Source organism: Elgaria multicarinata, chromosome 3 (genome assembly GCF_023053635.1).
Source record: "Elgaria multicarinata webbii isolate HBS135686 ecotype San Diego chromosome 3, rElgMul1.1.pri, whole genome shotgun sequence".
NCBI classification, from domain to species: domain Eukaryota; kingdom Metazoa; phylum Chordata; class Lepidosauria; order Squamata; family Anguidae; genus Elgaria; species Elgaria multicarinata.
In genome coordinates, this window is record NC_086173.1 from 59501627 (window position 1) to 59524749 (window position 23123).

General features: G+C 42.4%; 1 protein-coding gene across 2 annotated transcripts in view; it reads right to left on the reverse strand.

Moving 5' to 3' along the window:
• The window catches only part of PMP22 (peripheral myelin protein 22), a 40822-nt gene that overhangs the window by 11513 nt on the left and 6186 nt on the right, over positions 1 to 23123 (reverse strand). The gene's annotated exons all lie outside the window — the stretch shown is intronic.

The window sequence follows — 23123 nt, forward strand, 5'->3', positions numbered from 1 at the left end:
TCATTTACTGAGCAGGAAATGTTCCCTTTACTGGAATTGTGCAGACAAATGTTGGTATGGTGTGTGTGTGTGTTTTACAAAAATGTGTTGAAACACTGTGTTTTCAGAGAGTACTGTACCACATGTCACACACAGCTGTGTGGAAGCCACGTCTCCATGACGTGATCCTATATGGGTGGAGGCTGAGTGTTAACGATACAACAACCTGGTCCAAGCAGATTGCATGGAGCTCACCCACATGATTAGCAGCCTTTGGCAGGGTGCCAGTTGCATGGGGAAGACCTCCATGATCTGCCTAGTCCGGATGGTTGCATCACCCACAGAGTTGCACAGTCCCACAGCACGCAAGCTCAGCAAAACCACCTTTGCGACTGGTCAGCACGCACACAAAAGTGACCATCATTTAAATTGAACAACCAGAGTGGACGATAACATCTTTGAGACCACTATGTGGTCCAATGAGGGATTCAGTGCAACACACATCAAGGGTTTTAAATACCTCCTTATCTCAGGGAATTCTTAAAAAAAACAAAAAAACCATGCACTGTACACGTTCCTTCAGGCCCTTCATCACTGTTTTGGGCTTTAAAGAATGTAGCTCCAGGCAGATAAGAGCTGTTAAAGTGTCACTAATATAAACAGGTAATAAATAACGCATTATCTGCCCAGATGTAGACTGCCAGGCGAACAGGACTGCAATTAGAGGACTTTACCAGCGGCCCCAATTAGCTTACCAGGGTGTACTAATCTAGGGTGACCATACAGAAAGGAGGACAGGGCTCCTGTATCTTTAACAGTTGTATAGAAAAGGGAATTTCGGCAGGGGCCATCTGTATGCATGCAGCACCTGGTGAAATCCCCTCATCAGAACAGTTAAAGCTGCAGCAGCCCTGCCCTCTTTTGTAGAGTGACCAGATACAAAAGAGAGTAGGGATCCTGCAGCTTTAACTGTAGTGATGAAGACAGGATTTCACCTGGTGCTGCATGCATACAAATAACACCTGCTGAAATTCCCTTTTTTATGCAACAGTTAAAGCTACAGGAGCCCTGTCCTCCTTTTCATATGGTCACCCTAGCTAATCTGCACCTCCCACCCCATGCACTAATGACAAACATGGAAGGGAGCAATCATAGCCTAGTTCAGGAGTAGACAACCTAGGATTAATATGTTTTGGACTAAAACTCCCATAAACCCCAGCTACCATGGTCAATGGGCAGAATTTATGGGAGTTGTACTATAAAACATTTGGAAGGTATCAAAATGCAACTGATTTGCATGTCCAAGGTCTTGGTTTCATTCAGTCTACTTAAAACAGGACCTCATACAGTGGAGCTGGGACAGACCTCTGCCTCAACCAGCCTGAGTCAACATTACTGGCTTAGGTGAACCAATGGTCTAATGCAGTACAGTGCAGCTTTGTATAAGGAAGGAGCAGGGAGACTGCAAGGTAAAGGAAATCTGGATGAGAGCAGGAATTACATCCAAGCTAATGAGCATTATAGTTATACCCCAACTGAGAAACAGTGGCCCCATTCAGAAGACACCTTAAACCATGGCTTTAACCATGGTGGTTAAGCCAGACTGTCAGGCCATGTTCAGAAGACACCTTAAACCATGGCTTTAACCATGGTGAATAAGGTGTTTTGCTTTAGCCACCATGGTTAAAGTTGTAGTTTAAGGTGTCTTCTGCACACAGCCCAGCTTTCTGGCTTAACCACCATGATTAAAGCTGTGGTTTAAGGTGTCTTCTGAATGGAGCCACTGAATGTAACATTTCACCTGAAGTGAATCAGTCATTTAATCTAGGGTTGAGCAGAGAACAGGTCTGTGGCATCTACTTTGTGTTTATTAGCATCCAGAGGTCCACCAACTAGTGACAAATGCAAAACAGTGGACAGAGCACTTCTCTGGCTCTAGAGAGCAGAGCCAAATATAATATGGTGACTCAGGGAGGGGAGCCAGTCAGCTACTTACTTACTTACTTACTTACTTACTTCCCTCCCTCCCTCCCTCTCTCTCTCTCTCTCTCTCTCTCTCTCTCTCTCTCTCTCTCACACACACACACACACACACACACACACACACACACACCCCACCCCATGCATAATGCAAGTACAAATCTACATCTCAGTTATTACAGATCACAATACTCAACCAAAAGCAGACTCTGAGCACCCTTACTGTTGCAAAGAGACTCATAATTCAAGCTTGAAAGGATGAACACCCTCCACCTATCATTCAGTGATCTGAAGATCTTACAGCTCTTGCTGCATTTCAACGTATATTTCATCTGGTTGCTTATATACGGACTGCTGATACTAATGTCCATAACTGAAGCAGAAGTGTTGAATCTTTCTCTCTTCAACTAATGGTGTTGTGAATAGCTACTGTGAACTGATGCATTGTTTTTGTTATACTCTTTTGGTTAGTTTTGTCTGTTGTTGTTTTCCCTTTTTGTTTTGTTCTAATTGCACAAACCCCCCACAAAACTCTAATACTGGAGAGAAGAGATATACAAAGACCTGGTCAAAGGCAATAAAGTAGTATGCATTTTACAGGTGAGGTATACTGGAGCTGAGAGAGAAGTGATTAGTACAAAGTCGGCTGTAGCACAGGATTTTTTTAAAAAACAAATTTAGCCATTAGGAGTCAGAAAGCCTTGGAGACCTACTGCAAATCACAGTGGCCTCATTCAGACATGCTAAACCATGGGTTCTCAACAAGGGGGGAATTTTAAGGTTCCAGGGGGAGAATTGGGACCACTATTAAGCAAAGTATGACGTCCTATAGATTATGTCTTCCTACACGTTATTAAAAACTTCCCAGAAAAGTGTGATGTCGTCTGCAAAAGCCAGGCCTTTGCTCTCTTTTCCCTCCCTCCCTCGCAATCCTAGAAGTTTCAAGCCTCCCATTTAAAGGGGCAATGCAAAGCATGGGAGCTGAGAATGTAAAAGTGGCCATGCTTTGCATTGCCCCTTTAAATGGGACTAATATAGAAAAAAATAAAAGGTCATATGCATATTATTTCGAATGCACCTTTTGAGTTAGACTATCTTGGGAAGGGGGGAATTACATTCTGAACAATGGTGAAAGGGGGGAATGGAGCAAAAAAGGTTGAAAACCACTGTGCTAACCCTTCTGCAGCAAATGGTTAGTGAGCATGTTTAATCCATGGTTATGTAGTCACCATGGTTAGGAATGGTTCACACAACATGCTAAGTCATGGTTCACATGACACACTAAACCACACTAAGCCCTGATATTCACTTTCAGCCCACCCTTTATCTGAATCAAGCTGTTTTTTTATTATTATTACTTCATGCACACAATGTTTTGGTTTCAAAATTTCTGCTTAAAAAAATAGGTCAATTTAGGCTGCAATCCTAGACACATTTTCCTGCAAGTAAGTTCAACTGAACTCAATTAGATTTACTTCTGGGTTGACTTGCATAAGACAGAGCTATTGAGTATGACCTGTGGAGCAAATTGATTTCTGTTTCTGTTGATTTACACCAGTGTGCCAATCCATGTAGTACATGAGAGGGCAAGAGAAAGGGTTTCTCCAAATCTTGGAGAGGCAAAATAGGGTGTCAGAGCAAAAGAACTAGACTTAAAATATATAAAAGACATGGTGATAAGATAAAACAAAACATAGTGAGGTAATGGGAGGTGGGGGAAAATGTATGTTTAGACAGCTGTAGATGTCAGAGTAGTTTGTTAACAATGGAAAGAATTGTATGTGTGCAATGAAAATAATATAACTGGCACACATGTTTTGTAGCCTAAACAGACTAGGGTGGGTAGGGAGTAGTTCTTAATAATAAAAAAATAGTAATAGTAGATTGGATCCACAGATCTGGTCTTTGAATGGGGTGGGTGCAAACTGACTTACCCTCTCCCCAAAATGCTCCTCCTTCCCAGGGCTGGCTGGAGGACTTGTATGTGTGTGTTTAAAGTTAGTTTCAAAATCCCGGCTTCTTTAGAAGCCATTAACTATATTTCCTGGTTCAAATGGGAAGCTTTGGTTAATAGGAGCTTCTTGGCTTATTTCATCACACATACAAAGGGTATTTGTGTGTGTGCGTGCACACATGTGCAAAAAAGTAGCAAAAGACGTGGGTTAGAGCACGTGCATATCCTTGCTTCAGCCAAAATAGTTTGAACCAGCCCATTAAGTCTTCACGTGCTACTGAAACTAAGTCTAAGTACATGCAACATTCTTTCGCCATTCACTCTGTCCACACTTCTGTCTCCCGCCTCCCCTGTACTGAATTATAGATGCCAAGCCTTCCGGGCAGGGACCTGTTCACTTGTACTTTGGAAACAAATCCATCAATAAAGTCAAGTCAGAGTCATTTGCTGGAACTAATTTGTGTGGCCCGGCCTCATGAATCTATGTGAAGCAGTACACTCTCATAGTAGTGCCCTAGAGCTAATCTTGCACAATGCAGCATCTGGCTGTGGTTGATGATTGGATGTGGCTGTGCAATGATGATGATAGCTGGAAAGCCTTGCGCCATGGAGAGACACGATCACCAGTGGGATCCAGCCTCCATGGATCATTCATAGCTAATCAGCCCATGCTGCAGATCCACATGGTGCACTTTTTCCTGGACTGGATTATTTAGACAGCAGGTAAGTGGAGCATAGATCTGAAAGTTCCCCCCAAAATCCTGCACAAAGAGTGTTAGCCTGGCTATTGGGGGCAATCCAAGGTGCTGGTTTCAGCTTAAAAGACATTATCAATATCCTATATACACTCATGTGAAAAGGAAAGTACACCCTCTTGGAATTGTATGATTTTACATATCAGGACATCATAACAATCATCTGTTCCTTAGCAGGTCTAAAAAATAGGTAAATACAACCTCAGATGAACAACAACACATGACATATTACACCGTGTCATGATTTATTTAACAGAAGTAAAGCCAAAATGGAGAAGTCATGTGTGAAAAAGTAAGTACACCTTATGATTCAATAGCTTGTAGAACCACCTTTAGCAGCAATAACTTGAAGTAATCATTTTCTGTATGACTTTATCAGTCTCTCACATCATTGTGGAGGAATTTTGGCCCACTCTTCTTTACAATGTTGCTTCAGTTCATTGAGGTTTGAGGGCATTTGTTTATGCACAGCTCTCTTAAGGTCCCGCCACAGCATTTCAATCAGGTTGAGGTCTGGACTTTGACTGGGCCATTGCAACACTTTGGTTCTTTTCTTTTTCAGCCATTCTGTTGTAGATTTGCTGGTGTGCTTGGGATCATTGTCCTGTTGCATGACCCAATTTCGGCCAAGCTTTAGCTGTTGGACAGATGGCCTCACATTTGACTCTAGAATACTTTGGTATACAGAGGAGTTCATGGTCGACTCAATGACTGCAAGGTTCCCAGGTCCTGTGGCGGCAAAACAAGCCCAAATCATCATCCCTCCACCACAGTGCTTGACAGTTGGTATGGGGTGTTTGTGCTGATATGCTGTGTTTGGTTTTCACCAAACGTGGCACTGTGCATTATGGCCAAACATCTCCACTTTGGTCTCGTCTGTCCAAAGGACATCGTTCCAGAAATCTTGTGATTTGTTCAGATGCAACTTTGCAAACCTAAGCCATGCTGCCACGCTCTTTTTAGAGAGAAGAGGCTTTCTCCTGGCAACCCTTCCAAACAAACCATACTTGTTCAGTCTTTTTCTAATTGTACTGTCATGAACTTTAACATTTAACATGCTCGCTGAGGCCTGTAGAGTCTGAGATGTAACTCTTGGGTTTTTTGCAATTTCTCTGAGCATTGCACGGTCTGACCTTGGGGTGATTTTGCTGGGACGTCCTCTCCTGGGAAGATTGGCAACAGTCTTGAATGTTTTCCACTTTTGAATCATCTTTCTCACTGTAGAATGATGGACTTTAAATTGTTTGGAAATGGCCTTATAACCCTTCCCAGATTGATGGGCAGCAGCAATTGCTTCTCTAAGATCATTGCTGATGTCTTTCCTCCTTTGCATTGTGTTAACACATACCTGAATGCTCCAGACCAGCAAACTGAAAAAACTTTGGCTTTTATAGAGGTGGTCATACTTGCTGATGATCAATTAATCACAGGCATTTGATTAGCAGCACCTGTCTGCTACTTAGTATCTTAATTCCTATGGAAGCAGTAAGGGTGTACTTACTTTTTCACACATGGCTTCTCCATTTTGGCTTTATTTCTGTTAAATAAATCATGACACGGTGTAATATGTCATGTGTTGTTGTTCATCTAAGGTTGTATTTACCTAATTTTTAGACCTGCTAAGGAACAGATGATTGTTATTATGTCCTGATATGTAAAATTATACAATTCCAAGAGGGTGTACTTTCTTTTTCACACGACTGTAGCCCGAAGGAACCCTCTTCCCTTATGAACTAAGACCTCTGTCAGATGAACATTTTATTGCACGCTTGTTACTGGGCACTCACCGATTTTCATGGGTCCCTCTCATGACATCATCTGCCTCCCACCCCTTCTAGCTGCCTTCATGCCACAAAAAACCACCCCTGTAAGTCCAACTTGTTTTTAAAGACGGAAGTTGCTGCTATCTCCTGCCGTGTGCAGGAGAAGTAGTGCAATCAAAATGGGCCACATGCGAGTTGTTTACTTCCTCTTTCTTAAAGAGGAAGTAATGTGGGACAAATGTGTGGGCAGAGAAGTGACACTAAGCAAACACAATTTTCCCCCATGTGACGATGCTCTAAGGCACCGCTGCAGTCTCTCGGAGCTGTCCCCCTACCAATAGCAATTGCCTGTTATTTAGCTTAGCCTCTCATCGGTCTGGTCCAAGTAAGCATATTCCAACCGTGGTGTAAGACTTTTGTTATCTAGACAGACCAAGAGAATAAGTGTGTGTGTTTGGGGTGGGGGCAGGGAGGTGATATTTTTAACTTAGTTTGCTAGATTTAAATGATTGTCATGTCTTCTAAGTCAAAAGAAAGGCATGCCATATTCTTTTTGAAAGCTTATGAAATAAATGTGCTGTCTTTGGGTTTCTTATGTTATCTTGCAGTACCAGGCTCTCTAGCACATTTTGTATTCAACCTCTTATTCCAAACAAGCTCACTACCGACTGGAAATTAAGAGGCCAGAATTCCTGACGAGTGGGGAGGGGGGGGAAGCTATAAATTGAGATTAGAAGAACCTAAAAGAATCTTGTCATTAAAAGAATGACAAGAATGCACTTGGGCCCTCCTCTTCAACTGTTTCACTGCAGATCTGTAAATGCAGGCAGCCCTCATGAGGTTTCTAAGAAGTTGCAAATCTTTGTTATAGACACTAGGGGCTGGTAGTTTCAATTTCAGTGGAGCTGTGAATCCATTCTGGGTTTCAGTCAGAATCAACTGAAACTCTAAAGGAGCTATCCAAGGTGCTGAACCATAGCCTAAAATAGCTTCAGCACCTTCAATAGCATCTTTAGAGTTCTGTCTGGTTCTGACTGAGGCCCTAGAATAGATTCACAGCCCCAATGAAACTGGAGCCACCAGCCTCTGCTGAATAAGGAGGTCCCTTTTTCTGCATGTCTTTAGGGCTCACTTGGGTGTTCCCTGCCTGGATGCGTCTACAAGCAGCATAAGCATTCCAAGGAGAAGAACGTCCCAAGGAGATGCTTGGCATGCCTGAAATTTTTTAACTCACTCTAAAATCTCTTAGGTCCCTATTGCAATACTACATGTTACTTCCAAAGTACTTTATGGCATTTACAGGAGGCTCAACAATCCCTTCTAAATGATCTGGCTGAGGAAATGCCCACTGCACCCAATTTATAGGGTTGCTAACTTTTCTTTATTGGCCCCAACATGCAGCAACTGAGCAGCATAAAGTTTTTCCTGGCATGGAGGTATCATGATGGGAAAGGCTTCCTTTCCTCAATTTCTGTGTGTGAGGCAGGCTGCTGATCCTCAAGCAATCCAACCTTGAGGATATTCAAGGCATTCTACACAAGGCCAAAAGATCATGTGCCAAATTTCTGGAAATTACTACTTCAAAACTATTGTAGCCACAAGAAGCAGGGATCTATGCAAAACAAGTTATTGCCTTCCCAAAGAGGTTTGCCTTCCACCATCCTTATGGTCTTCTAGGCACCAGGTGAAGACCTTGCTCTTGCAAACTCAGCTGGTGCACAAGGACCATTAGTGTGTTTAGATTGTTGATCATCACCACAATAAATCCCTTTCAATAGCAAGGCCCTGTGCCTTCAGCAGGGGCCTACCAGACAGAAATTCAAACAGATGCGTGTTCAGAGGAGGGCAACCAGGATGATCAGGGGTCTGGAAACAAAGCCCTATGAAGAGCGACTGAAAGAACTGGGCATGTTTAGCCTGGAGAAGAGAAGATTGAGGGGAGACATGATAGCACTCTTCAAATACTTGAAAGGTTGTCCCACAGAGGAGGGCCAGGATCTCTTCTCGATCATCCCAGAGTGCAGGACATGGAATAATAGGCTCAAGTTACAGGAAGCCAGATTCTGGCTGCACATCAGGAAAAACTTCCTCACTGTTAGAGCAGTACGACAATGGAACCAGTTACCTAGGGATGTCGTGGGCTCTCCCACACTAGAGGCATTCAAGAGGCAGCTGGACAACCATCTGTCAGGGATGCTTTAGGGTGGATTCCTGCAGTGAGGAGGGGGTTGGACTCGATGGCCTTGTAGGCCCCTTCCAACTCTGCTATTCTATGATATAGAATCATCAGATTTGGTAATTTTTTGCCTGCCATCCAAACCATCAAAAGGAAAAGCACCAAACCCAAAAGGGACAGCAAGCAGTCTTAATTCAGTTCAAATCCATGCCTCTCTGCTTCACCTCCAGCTTAATATCTAATAGATCACATTGGTTTCCTTGCTTGCTCTGTCACTGCAGGCTTTAAAGAAGGCCTTGAAAACATATTATTTTACCTTGGTCTTCTCTTGATATAACTGCTGCTGTTGTTGTTATTGCCTTCATTGTCATTGCTGGTTTTATTGTTGGCTTTTATTGTTTTTATTGCCATCTTACTGTGTTCATACTTTCATCGCTTTTAACATTTTAATTGTTATTATTATTATTATTATTATTATTATTTATTTGTATAGCACCATCAATGTACATGGTGCTTTACAGAGTAAAACAGTAAATAGTGAGACCCTGCCGCATAGGCTTACATTCTAATAAAACCATAATAAAACAATGAGGGGAAGAGAAAGCAAACAGGCACAGGGTAGGGTAAACAGGCACTGGGTAGGGTAAATATATTTTACGTGGAAAGGCAGCGAAGAAATATTATAAATAAATAAAATTATTTATTTATTTGTATAGCACCATCAATGTACATGGTGCTGTACAGAGTAAAACAGTAAATAGTGAGACCCTGCCGCATAGGCTTACATTCTAATAAAACCATAATAAAACAATGAGGGGAAGAGAAAGCAAACAGGCACAGGGTAGGGTAAACAGGCACTGGGTAGGGTAAATATATTTTACGTGTAAAGGCAGCGAAGAAATATTATAAATAAATAAAATAACGTGCATAAAAGGAATTGAGTCAATACCCATAATAGAAGCACGTGGCAGCATGGAGCATGCATTCAGAGCACTGACATGTTTAGCAACACTACAGACCGGTGCATCCTTTTAAAAGAAAAGATACATGCAAGACCTCAAGGGCTTTGGCATCACAGACGACTGCAGTGGGCTTACCACCACCCCTCAAAATGAACCCAACAAGGATCAATTGTTGGCTTTGCCTGACAAGTGGGTGTGAAGCTCGTGGCAAGACCCCTCTCTGCTTTTAATGCAGCAGGAACAATAGATCTGCAAGTGAAGACTTTCCCACCACTTGTCAGGGAAGGTACAGGAGGCCTTGGAAGCCCCCTCCCACCCATCCCCAAAAGCTGGCAACACTACTAAAAATCTGTTGCCTAGATCCTTGCATTTGTACTGCGACCTTTTTTACCACCCTTGCCCCTAGTCTTCTACAGTTTTACACAGGAAAATTTATCAAATGAAGCTTTATTGCCACTGATCTGCCTGCCAGGAAAAGCGTCATCTGCTGAATGTCTGCAGAAAAGATGCAGAAGCAATGAGAAAAGGTAGTTACCTTCCCTCCACAGTCTTTCAAGGACATATGGGACTCCATAATTTGGGGTTCTGTTTTCAAATGAAAAGCGTGCTAAACTATGGTATCAGCTAGGGGTGTATGGATTTTGTTAAATCCATTCTGTCTGTGGTTTCTGGATTGTCAGGCACCTTTTTCCCTGTTGTCCACTTATTGACAGAACCAGTTTTTTTTTAACCAGAATTTCATTCTACTTTCACTAATGCGCACTTGCTCAAATCCCTCCCCCAAAGTGAAAAACTGATCTGCAAGTCCATCAAATCTGTGTGACTTAGGCCATGGCTAGACCAGGCCTATATCCTGGGATTGTCCTGGGTTCATCCCTGTACATCCAAATGACACATAGGGGATCCCAGGAGCAGGCAGGGATGACCCCTCCATTTGCCTGGGATAATTGTTAGGTCTAGCTAAGGCCTTAGAAAAACTCGGTCCGTTACAGAACCCAGCAGGTCAAATTCATAGAAATTCAGACTCATTTGAATCCATTGCGGATTTCTCCAAGATCCCAAATATCAAGATCCCAAATATTAAGTAGAAGAAGGGAAGAAGAGAGGCGAGATACATTTTAGCCTCTGGAGATGTCATTTGAAAACATGCTATCTAGTCTCGATCAAGAGTTTGTCATTCCACGGGGACTTTGGAATGGTGCTGCTTCAACAGAGAATGTGACCGATAAACTTTTGATGTACAAGTGGGATTCAATCCTGAATTCCTGAAATATGTCTACAGGAGGAATGTCTGGCAGGACAACCTAAACTATGAGTACAGCATTTGAACTTGAAATTGTTGCATAGTGATCAGCTAACCGAAGAGTGATCCTAACTGGTAAGAATGTACTCAGCCCAAACCAGCATGTTCCAGACGTGAAGGCTTACTTCCACAAAGAACAAACTCTACTATAGGTAGAGAAAAAACAAAGAGAGGTATGGCCTAAATGCATTTCCCACATAGTACAGAGAAGCCAGGAGACCTTGCATTAGATCAGTTTTCCCCAACCTGGTGCCCTCTGGATGTGAGACTACAACTCCCATCATTCCCAGCCACCATAGACACAAGTGAGCTGGCTGGAGATAATGGAAGTTACACACCAGATGTGTTGGAGGGCAGCAGGTGGGGGAGAGAGGCTGATTTTGCTACTGCACTATTGCTGAGTTATCTACCTTCTTCTCCCACAGGGCTGGATTTTCTGATTAAGTCCTCCAGAAAGCAAGGATGCCAAGATATGGCAGGGTGACCATATGAAAAGGAGGACAGGGTTCCTGTATCTTTAACAGTTGTATTGGAAAGGGAATTTCAGCAGGTGTCATTTGTAGGCATGCAGCACCAGATGAAATTCCCTCTTCATGACAACACCTAAAGCTGCAGGAACCCTGCCTTCTTTTGTATCTGGTCACAGTAGGCAGGCCTCCTACAGCTTTAACTGTTCTGATGAAGAGGGGATTTCACCAGGTGCTGCATGCATACAAATGACACCTGCTGAAACTCCCTTTTCTCTTCAACTGTTAAGGATTCAAGAGCCTTGTCCTCTTTTTCATATGGTCACCCTAAGATACGCTAAATTAGTAAAGGCAGCACTTTTTAAATCCCCCAAGTCTTCAGACTTGGGGGATTTACCATGGGTTGTCCTGTTTGTTGCTAAAACCCAAGGTGCACCAACCTGAGCCAGGTGCATGCTAGCAGCTTGTGGGTAAAGCCGAATGCAAGATGGGAAGGTTGAAAGGCAGGTCCAGTTACCTACTGCACCTCCCCACCTCATGACCCAAACACTGGGATAAAGTGAATATAGAAGTATAGGCAGGAGCCTGTTTTGTTAAATAATTGGAAGTCAGTACCCAGGCTGACCTACCGCAAATCTACTAAACTCCCAGCAGTTTCCAATCTATCTTTTGCCCACCCTTGCTCTGTCATCGACATGACGACAGTACTGTAACTTAAATCTACCATCCACGTGGAGTTCTAAGTGCTGGCTTTGAAACATAAAGCCCTAAAAGCTTTGCATCTTATACAGTTCAAGGCCTTTTCCCCTTGAATAGGATGTCTCACCTAAACCCAAAGAGACTTGCTCTCACGTAAGTGTGGACAGGGTGCAGCCCTAGTTGAATGGAAATCTCCAAAACCAGCCAACAGAGTTTTCTAAACAATACTTCTATGTTCTTCCTAATCCAAATATGTTCATACCAAGATTTTTAGTTTCAAGTTTACATCTTTGCATATATCATGTACAATTTTTGTATTCTATATGTGTCAGCTTGTTTATTCTATATGTGTCAGCTCTCCCACACTAGAGGCCTTCAAGAGGCAGCTGGACAACCATCTGTCAGGGATGCTTTAGGGTGGATTCCTGCATTGAGCAGGGGGTTGGACTCGATGGCCTTGTAGGCCCCTTCCAACCCTGCTATTCTATGATTCTATTGTGTGGTGCCCCCCCCCCCCAATTATGGAATGATTTCCCTGACAAGGCCCACCTGGCGCCAACATTGTTATCTTTTCGGTGCCAGGTCTAGACCCTTCTCTTTTCCCAGGCATTTAGCAGCATATGCTGAGTTTTTAATCGATCACAGACATTTTTTAGGTTTGGCTGACAGCTCAATGGCTCTTTTTAGATGTATGTTGTCTTTGTGTATACTGTCTGTTCTATGTTTTTATGATTTTATGTTTTGTATATTGTTTTTAATGCTTTAATCTTTTATAAACCACCCAGAGATCTTCAGCTATATGGCAGTATAGAAATAATAATAATTTCTAATTCCCTATTCACATTTGTTATGTATTAATTTTGTAATTTACCTTTTGTACTTTTGATTGTTCCCTTAATTATAAACAACTGGTTTTGTAACTTAGATGAATTCCCATTTGTGTGCTTTATTAGCATTGGGGTTGTTTTGGTACTCGTACAGCTGGAGCCTTACTTTGGTTTACAGTGGGACCATTGGTTCATTTAGCTCCACATTTCTATGCTGATCTGCACTGTCTCTCCAGAGATTCAAACCATGCACTCCCCAGCCCTATCGAGAGATGCCAAAGCTTCCTGCATGCAAAGCATGTGCCCTAAAGCTTTGGACCTAAGGCTTATTGTATGTAAAACATAAGTAACCATCCTTTTTGGGATAAAGCCCAAAAATCAGACGGGGACAAAATTAATTGGGGGGCATGAAGAAGTTACAAAGGTGTCTTGTTGGATTGCACAGCCCTATGCTGGTTTACTCAGATGTAAGTCCCACTATATTCAATGGGGCTTAGTTCCTGGAATGTACACAAAGAATTGCAGCTGACTAGTATGAAAGGCTTTTTATAGACCTTTGCCAATAGCCATTTCTTAGCACTGGACGTTTGCACTGCTGCAGCAGGCTTGCTGGGAGTTAGCAACTGCAGAGAGAGGCATATCAACTTCTGGATTTGCCTGCTGGTCAACGCCTCCCCATACCAAAATGAAAGATATTATTTCCAGTTTTCAAAATAAAAGTAAACCCTATGATAATCTAGATGTTCTTTTGAAGTTGGCATCTCTAACTGCTCAATACTTCAGCATTCCCCTCCTATAAAGAGTACAATATTGCTGTTTTTTGAAAGAAAGAAAAAATAGTCGATGAATGAAAAGCACCACTGTTAACATCCATTTACCAATGGAAGTCAACAGAAAAACGTCTTAGAGGCTATAGAATTGGGTATTGGAGGAGACCTTAATGCATTCACACAAACTCATGCCAATTTTGTGGTTGACTGATGAAATCTCGACTGCTTCCCAGTAGTGCTGCTTCAGAGAAATCGGCTGAACTAATTCCCAATTTACAGTAGCTATTTGGAAAGGAGGTATCATTTATTTGTTCAGCAATGTACCAGAATGTATTCAGATACTAATCAATTGTGCCTAGAAACATTGCCAGCTTTGCATTAAGAGTTTGCCTCAGTGTTGACAACATCAGTTCTGCATTCGCTTACTCCAAACATGGGCCAGTGAAAGGCAGAGGCACTCCACATAAAACGTACTGCAATCCTACCCACTTTCTCTAGCATCAGCCGGGCACTGGGTGTGCTGAAAATGTCTAGGCATTTCCTGAAGATCCAAGGCCCTTCTACATCTCACCTATATACATCTAGGGGCCTGCTCTTCTCCAGGCCACACTGAGGAGTTACTTCCAGCAAGAATGTTGTCAGTGGCCTGAAGTTTAGCAGGTTATTGATGCATCTAAAGAATGGCTGACCTTAGCATACCAGGAATGCCTGGGGGTATTGCAGTGTGAGACCAACATGTCCCTGGTCGGGGCAGCGTGAGTCGGTTGCAATGTCTTGGCACTCCCCTCTTCGCATGCAGAAAGGGTTGGATTGTCATTGATTACAGGGAACAAACAGAAAACATGTGCCACTTTGAGACTCAAGAACATTAGAGATCCAAGAACATGCTTGGATTCTTGGATTCTGATCCAAGAATCAGACCTACGCTCCAACTAGTCCAATATTCTGTTCATACGGTGGCCAATCACCTACCTATGGAAGCCCACAAACAGGATATGGATGCAATAGCACCCTTTTGGTCATGCTCACCAGCAACTGGTATTGAGGGGCATGGTGCCTCCAATACCAGAGGCAATATAAAGCCATCATGACTAGTAGCACTGACAGTCTTCTCCTCCATGAATTTGGCTAACCTTCTTTTAAAGCTGTCCAAGTTGGCAGGCATACATCTTTTGGTAGCAAATTCTATAGTTTAACTAAGTGCTGCATGACCACCATGGCTTTTGTTAAGAGTCCTAAAAATCATAGCTTTCATACATTCAACGTCAGATCGTAAACCTGATGGTTGTAGTGAAAAGGGTGACAATATGGGAGTTAAGATGCTAAAGAGAGAGAAATGAGCCAGCTAAAGAACATCAAACACTGTCAATCACACACACAGACCCACTAGGAAGCAAACTCCACTGAACTTGACAGGACTTATTTCAAAGTAGCCATTTGCTTTTTAAAAAATGCACAGATGCCTCCTTTCTGCCATAGTTGGCAACTATAGTGGCTTCACAAGGTCTCAAACACATCAAAATAATTTAACAACAACATAAAAAACTGCTAATAAAAACCATAAAATTGTATTGGTGAGAGGCAGACACACCAGGGACACAAAGCTTTCCCTTCCATCAACAAATCCAAGAAATGGCCTGAGAGAACAGGACAGATTTTAGCCTAGTGCAGAAGGACTAAATGACAGATGCACCTGGCAGATCCTCCCTGAGAAAATATTCCAGGATTGGGGTGCAGCCACTGAATAGGCCTTCTCTTCAGGAGCCACCCAGCAAAACATAGCTGCAGTTCCCTCAGGGATGAAGTGGTCAAGCTCAACCAGGAACGCTGGCATGCTGATCAAAGTGAGGCATCTACAATGATTTCATGGGCAAATAAGATGACTGATAGCAAGAGTGACAGATATAGGAACAAGCCAAGTAAGCCATGGCTTAGGGCCTCGTATTATGAGGGGCCTCTAAATATGCTAGAGATAACTAAGATGCATTTTAATTGAATTCACTTTGACTTAAATATGTTGGAAAGTCTGATTTGACTTACAGCAGAGTTGCCTTATACAGAGAAAGCACAGCAACACAGCATTAAGCATTGTATTGGAGGCAATAAGTGCAGACCTAAGCCAGTTCAAAAGAAGTTCAAATCAGCTTACTTTATTACTGCTTTTATACACATCTTTAGATAAGGATATTTAACACTGTTTAATTGCAAGCCTCTCCTAATCCTGGGTGGTACCTTTGATTATCCTTTCTATCGTAATATAATACAATTTTTTCCTCTTTATTTTTGTGTTATGAGGCCTCTGAATCTTGTCATAGCATAGGGCATAAACATGTCTTAAGTCAGATATATGGGTTTATAAGCCAGAGACGTGTGGGAAGGGTGTGTTACAGCTCTGCGTAAGCTTCCCTTCTGGTTCAATCCACCCCTGGCCAGAAAGAATTTCCTTATCCAAAACAAAAGCTGAATATTTAATGGCGGTTGTCCTTTGGGCTAAGAAATGTACCTCTTGTCCATCTCTTGGCAAAATCTGGAGCTCCCTCCATTTAAATTTCCACTGCTAAGAGTAATAATTCCTTCACCTTTCCCAGCTGTGCAAACAAGGTCCCTGATCTGCAGGATGCAATTAAGAAGAGCAACTTTTATGTGAAACACAAACACAGCCAAATTCTGCCCTGCATGAGTGGCTCTGAAACAGGTTGCCTACCCTGCACATCTAGCCATATCCAAACTAATGCCACCAAATGCTGATTAAGGACATAACTATAGCATGTGAATCATCTGCTACATTGTATTGCAGAAGAATCCAGGCACATGTATATACAGAGCTGTTACCACTAGGGGTCAGAAGAGAGGCACACGAGAGCATCATTCACACACACACATTTTGCAAAGAGTTCCCTCTCCTGAAAAATTGGAGCCATGGGCCTTGCAGCTTTTAGAATAGTTTAAAATTAGCCTTATAGCACAACCCTCCCAACATGGAGCACCCACAAATTATGATTGCTATTATTATTGTTAACATTTCTATACTGCCCCATAGTCGAAGCAATAGGCCGTACACACAGAGACAACATATAATGTAGGGCCTTCTAAACCCAAAATATCTCAAGGCTCCACCAAGAAATAGATTACCCTTCATTGCTATTGCCAGGTTATCTGTAGTTCCTCCATAAACCTTCCACAGGGAACTACTTTTGCATGCCACATGTAGAACAAAGGATTCTCGAGGCACATGCTACAGTTGAGAAAATGTTCCCAGTGATTCAACCAAAGTAAATTTAGGTGAGTATGCTGCCTCCTCTCACTAACCTCAAGTTCCCAGGCATCATCTCGCATGGCAGGCCTTCCCCAAAATGATTTCCTTCCAGATGTGCTTGGCCACAACTCCTATTATTCCCAGCCAGCATGGTCAATGGGATTTGTAGACCAACACACCTGGAGGGAACCAGGTTATGGAAGGCTGTTTTAGGGTACTGAGATGATGTACTGCAGGGTAGTACATCAAAACCCCTGGCCATTGGCCACAGGGTTCGTATTCTGGAAAGCACCAGGTTGGGGAACACAGATGAACTGCCATACCCCAAGCACCATTATAACTATTGAGGAATTATCTCATTCCCTGGGACCCTGTTGGTGCTCTGTGGCACCATGGCTAAACTCCAGTTCCTCTCAAGCATTGCTTCTTGGACTTACTTCACAATTAACGTTTTGTCACAAGACTCCTTTTAATGTCAGAGGGCAGGATAGGATTTTCAGATCCCGCTGTAAACTGGCTACTTCCATGCCACAGTAAGGTACTCCAGATATAACCCCACGTAACTGGGAGCGAAAAGATGGTACAACACTGTGTGACCACAAGTTTGCCTCTTTTGAAGTAGCAACCCTGCTATTTTTAACACTTGAAGATTCGTCTTCTGTTCTTGACATCTGTGGGAAGCCCCAATGTGTTAAAATCAACAGAAGTTTTGTTCTCAAGTTTCAGTTGTATGGGGATTTCCAATAATTGGCAAGAGACAAGCTCATCTTCGACAACTCATTAAACTCCCAAATTCCACAAGAAGAATTCAGGGTATTAAAGTGAATTCAATGCATTAAAGTGCTCATATAATTTGCTCAAGGCAGATGCAAGTAACTGCTGGCTTTTATATTATCAAAGGGAGGTGGCATTGCTGTTCGATACCAGTGTGCTTTGGTGTGACACAAAAACTTTTACACTGAGAACAAACTAACTTCGGGTCAAACTGCACATGCCTCAGCTGCTTGTTTTCCCTGAGGGGATGTTTTTGTAAAACCCAAAGCAGCTGTAGAAAACTGCAATTTACACTGGACTTTTTTTTATGGGGGGACAGAAGGACTTATCTCTTGCTCTGTTGAAGCAAGAGGAGCATCTAATTAGATGACCTAATCCTTCCTCCATCCTGGTTTTCACCCCTCAGGGAAAAGATGCCACTCAACGTTTTTCTCCACCTCTCCCATGGGGAGAAATGAAGCTGGGAGGGATTAATTTTGATAAGAAAAACAGCATGCAAGGAAAGAGGTAAGCATATGCAGTCATGTGCAAACACATACATACATACACACCATGTGAACTTCTTCTGCATGTGTTTTTGATTAAACAGAAAACCATAACCCACTCACCCACCCCAATCAGAAAACATCTTAATATAACTGAACATCAGATCTAGTTTGACCTTCAATAAGGCACAATCGTACTGCTGGCTGGGGAATGTTGAGAGTTGTAGGACTTTTTTCTGCCTAAACATGCATAGGGTTACATCCTTAATGGATTTTCCACATTAATGAAAAAATACAAAAGAAGCAGTAGGAAAACACAGGATGGCCATGAGGAGAAGACAACATCCTCTGGATCCCCATAAATTTTCTCAAATGAGGCAGGGTGGTGACATCACAAAAGCCTTTTTCTGGAAGCACCTTCAGTTCCATTGAATACATTCCTAAGTTCTTAAATTTTGAATAGACTTATTTAAGGTCATTATTTCAAGTTATGGATTCCGCCCCCCACCCCCCCAAAACATCCAAAAAACGTTCAAGGCCCCAAACATCAGGTGGCATGGATTTCATACCAGTCATTACCTAACTTACTGAAAACTCAATTCCATGCCTCTGATTTGAAAAGCCAAAATCAATTCAACTGTAGCTTTGAATAAGTAGGCCTGGTGGGTATACAGAAGTGGCCCAATTCATATTGTGTAACATACCAAATAAATAGCCTTGGGAATTGAGTCTCATGATGACTCAATGGCCCAGTTCACATGTTAATGAGAAGACACAGTGGGTGAATTTCCCTGTGGGGGCTTCTCATCATGGCAGCAGCCTCCATTTTGAATACTCAGGACACAATAGAGATAGACCATAGCTTCCCATTACATGTGAACCTAGCGAGGGTAGGTTTTTGGCATGCTTGACAAGCCACCCACAAACCTAAAACATCCAATGGATTCTGGGTGGCTTGTCAACCCCACCACCACCACCCCACAATCACCAGGCTCCCATGTAATGAAGAACTACAGCATACACAGACACCATTGCCTGAATATTCAAAATGGCAGCACCTGCTATGACAAGAAGCACCATGGGAAAATTCACCCATGGTGGCTTCTCGTTATGTGTGCAAACCAGGTCAACGTGAAGTTATTCAATCTGGATACTAGCCCACTTGTGACTGGAGAACTCCATTCTATGTGTAGCTATGATGAAACAAAGAACAGGGCTGGCCGTACCATTAGGGAAAGTGAGGCAGCTGCGTCAGGTGGCAAAGGCTGGGAGGTAGTGAGGTGTTAGCAAGGCAGAGCTGCACCTGCCATATAGCCTGCCCGGCACCTCCTAAGCTAGCCTGCTGCCCTCAGGTGTGCTGGAAGATGCCATCCCCTTGCCAGTGTTGAAGGAAGATTCAGCTGCCAGTCTGGTCAGCTTTTCTCCATGGAATGGGACGGAGGCACCATCGTGTCTTTTGCCTCAGGCAGAAAAATGTCTTGAATTGGCCCTGACAAGGAATGTCTATAATAATTACTTTTCTTCAAAGCCACACATCTGTAGAGTTGGGAGAGGCAATAAAGCTCGCGACATGGATGAGACATTTATCTTCATTTCCTTAAGGACATCCTCAGATAAGCAGCAAAGCACAAGTACTAAAGGGGCCAAGAGCTGCTCTTAAATGCCTACCAGCTGCAAATTAGAAACTGCTTCTTTGGTGATCTCTAAAAACAAATTAGAAGTGCTCTCCAAATTCTGAAACATTTGCTCTATGCAGTTAAAGCAGTTGCCAAGAAATACAAGAACTTGAGCTGGGTGGAGCATGAGGTTGTTGATAGAAGAACCACCTGAAGTCAGTATTTGTAAAGAGCAAATCGAAAATGGTTCTGTCTGGGTCATTGCTCTGACCCTGTTTTTCTCTCTACTTCCTTTCCCTGGCAAAATTTATAAATAGGTTTTAATGAAGACAGGTACCTCTTCCCACCCCCACCACTGCTTGTTCCAAGCATGTGTGAATCAGAAATACATCACCTAAGAACTTAAGAGTTTCAATTTTAGCCATCATGGCTAAAACCACATTCAGGTACCTCACGGCTATCATTTTGAGCTAAACATTATGGCTTGTGTCATGTGAACCATTCCTATCTATGGTGGCTACAGAACCACAGTTTAAATGTGTTCACTAACCATTTGCTGCAAAAGAGTTTGCTGCAAAACCATGGCCTAGCGTGTCATCTGAACAGGCCCGTTGTGTGTGTGTGTGGAGGGGGGGGGGGAAGAGAACAGTGTTGGCACGAGGTTTTTGAGGGGCCTTAGGCAAGACACCCTCAGTGGGCTCCCTTCCTCAGTGAGACTGTCTTCTCAGGACTATTGTCATTAACTGCTATTGTTCATCATTTTCCTCATTGCTATCATTTGCTTGCAGGATGCAATAGTAAAGAGGAAGAGCAAGTCCAGGGGGCTCCTGTCAGTAACCCCATGCTGGGATATGGGCCGTCAGCAGCTGTCCAACCATGATTACCCTTGATGCCAACTCTAGGGAAGGAGAGAGAATAGGAAACTGGCCTTCTAAATAGCCTGTAGTAACTATCCTGGAGCAAGTATTAGCCTGTGATTAAGATGCTCCCCTTCAGCACTATATGAGGATTTTTCAAGAGGAAAGAAAGGAAAAAGGACACCTTTCTCCTTTCCTCCACTCCAGAACTACCCTCCCCCCCCACACACTATATAGCTATAACATGTTCAGCAAACTCCAAACTGGAATCCTCTAATGCTGTCTTGCATAGTATTGGGGAGGCCTTGGGAGTGAAGGAAAGGAAGGAAGGTTTCCCCTTTCCCTCCACCACTCCCCAAACTCCTATCCCTAGAAAGGGACTGAACTGCCTCAACACCTGAACAGCACTACAAGGCTTCTGCTACAGTTTGGCTGGAGCCCAGAACAGGAGGTGAGGATACGTTGCAACATTATGATGCATCTCCCAGGGAAGTGTGCACAGGCTAAATGTCATTGATAAAACTATCCTCCATGGATTTGTGTAATCAATACCAGGGGTAATCTCAGCAACCCATGGGAATGGATGTCTTAAAAGATAGGGAATAAGAGTAAAATTTGAGGTATTGGCAAACCTTTTGGGAAAAGCAGAAGTACTCATAAGCATACACATATACTACTTGTAAATTGCTCAGAGTGCTTCAGCTATGGGGCGGTATAGAAATGTAATAAATAAATAAATAATAATAATAATACAACATATGCAGTAAAAATACTATGTATATGCATAAACTTATGCAGTCAAAAATGCTCTCTATAGCATTCTCATGTTATCGTTGATAATTACGTCAGTGGTTCAAATATCCTTGAGTGCAGGGAAAAAAATTACGACCGCTGGTTAGGATTCACCTCAGCTCTCTGAATTATCCAATTCCCAAGTTGTCAGAACAAGACACCTCTAGCCATATTTACGTATTTTGTTACAAACCAAAGTGAAGTGTGGGAACAAGCCACAGACATTATTAAACAAAGATTAAATCAAGTACTACTGAAAGTTATACACTCAGAGATGGAACAAAAATCATTGTGACAACTCAGATTTCCATCATGTCTTTCTTAGCCCTGGCTATTGGGCGATATAGAAATGTAATTAATAATAAATTAATAATAAATTACCATAGGGCCCAGTTTTACAATTACGACCTACTTCTACAGCACAATCCTTTGCATGTTTACTCCAAAGTTAAATCCCACTGTGCACAATATGGCTTACTCCCAGGGAAGTGTGCATAGGATTATAGCCTTAATGTGCCAATCATATTACAATATTCATTCATTTATCAACAAGACACCACTATGACCCAGCCCAGATAGTAGTCCTTCCCCAAACTCTGTCCTCTACTAGGAAAGAGGGAGAAATTTGTTTGGATCACATTTTAATGAAAACTTAAATAATTTAGCCATTTCAAACCAATATGCAAATACTCAAACCCAAATTCAGTTAGACTTTGAAAATCACACTTCTCTGAATTGTACAATAGAGTTCTCCAATTAAAAAATGTATACAAAAATGTGTAGATTAGGGAAATGAACACAAAAATGCATATATTAGTGAAAATAATATTCAAAAATGCATTATAGTAGGAAAACTACTAGCAAAATAATTATATATTAGGCAAATTTCATACAGTTTTAAGTATTAAAAGTGCAGAAAAATGCATATGAATTTATATGAAATTTGTATTTATTATAGTTCTCAATGTTCTAGATAAATCAAATTGGGGGAAAATGAGAAATCAAAGTCAAGAGATTCACCCATCCCTAGCAAAAGGGAGCTCTCCAGTTGTTTGTGACTTCAATTCCCAGAAGCCCCTCCTAGAATGGCCAATGGTCAGAAATGCTGGGAGTTGAAGTCCAAAAGATCTAAACGTTCAACAACACTCAAAATTTATTGCCTATACAAGCATTACTGATTGCTCCTTTTGCTGTCAGACTCAAAACACAATGAGCAAGGCTATGAGGTCCTAAAAGTTAAAAGAGGCATCGAGGTTATGTCAAAGTCACACAAGATTATGTCTCAAGCAGCTATCTCTAGGTGAACCATTCATTTCATGCATTCTGTCAGCAGACCTGATGCCATAAGCTCCCATGTTCTTAAACAGAGGACAGTCAACCAACTCTTTTTTAAAAAATGGAGGGGGCGGAGCCTGCAAGCCAATATCCTCAACCAGAAATGAAGTGAGGCCCACATAGTGCAGATTAAGCTGAAAGATTTGGCAAGACAGTTTGGAAAATGGGGAGATCCCTTGAGGGACATGTGTTTTAGCAGTAACACTATAAAGCATACTCAAACTGCACTTGAAATTAATAACCAGGTCTAGCTTATTACCATATCATAAAAACATAAGAAAAACCATGCTGGATCAGAGCAAGGGTCCATCTAGCCCAGCATTCTGATCACACAGTGGCCAAACAGCTGCCGACTAGAGTCCCACAAGCAAGA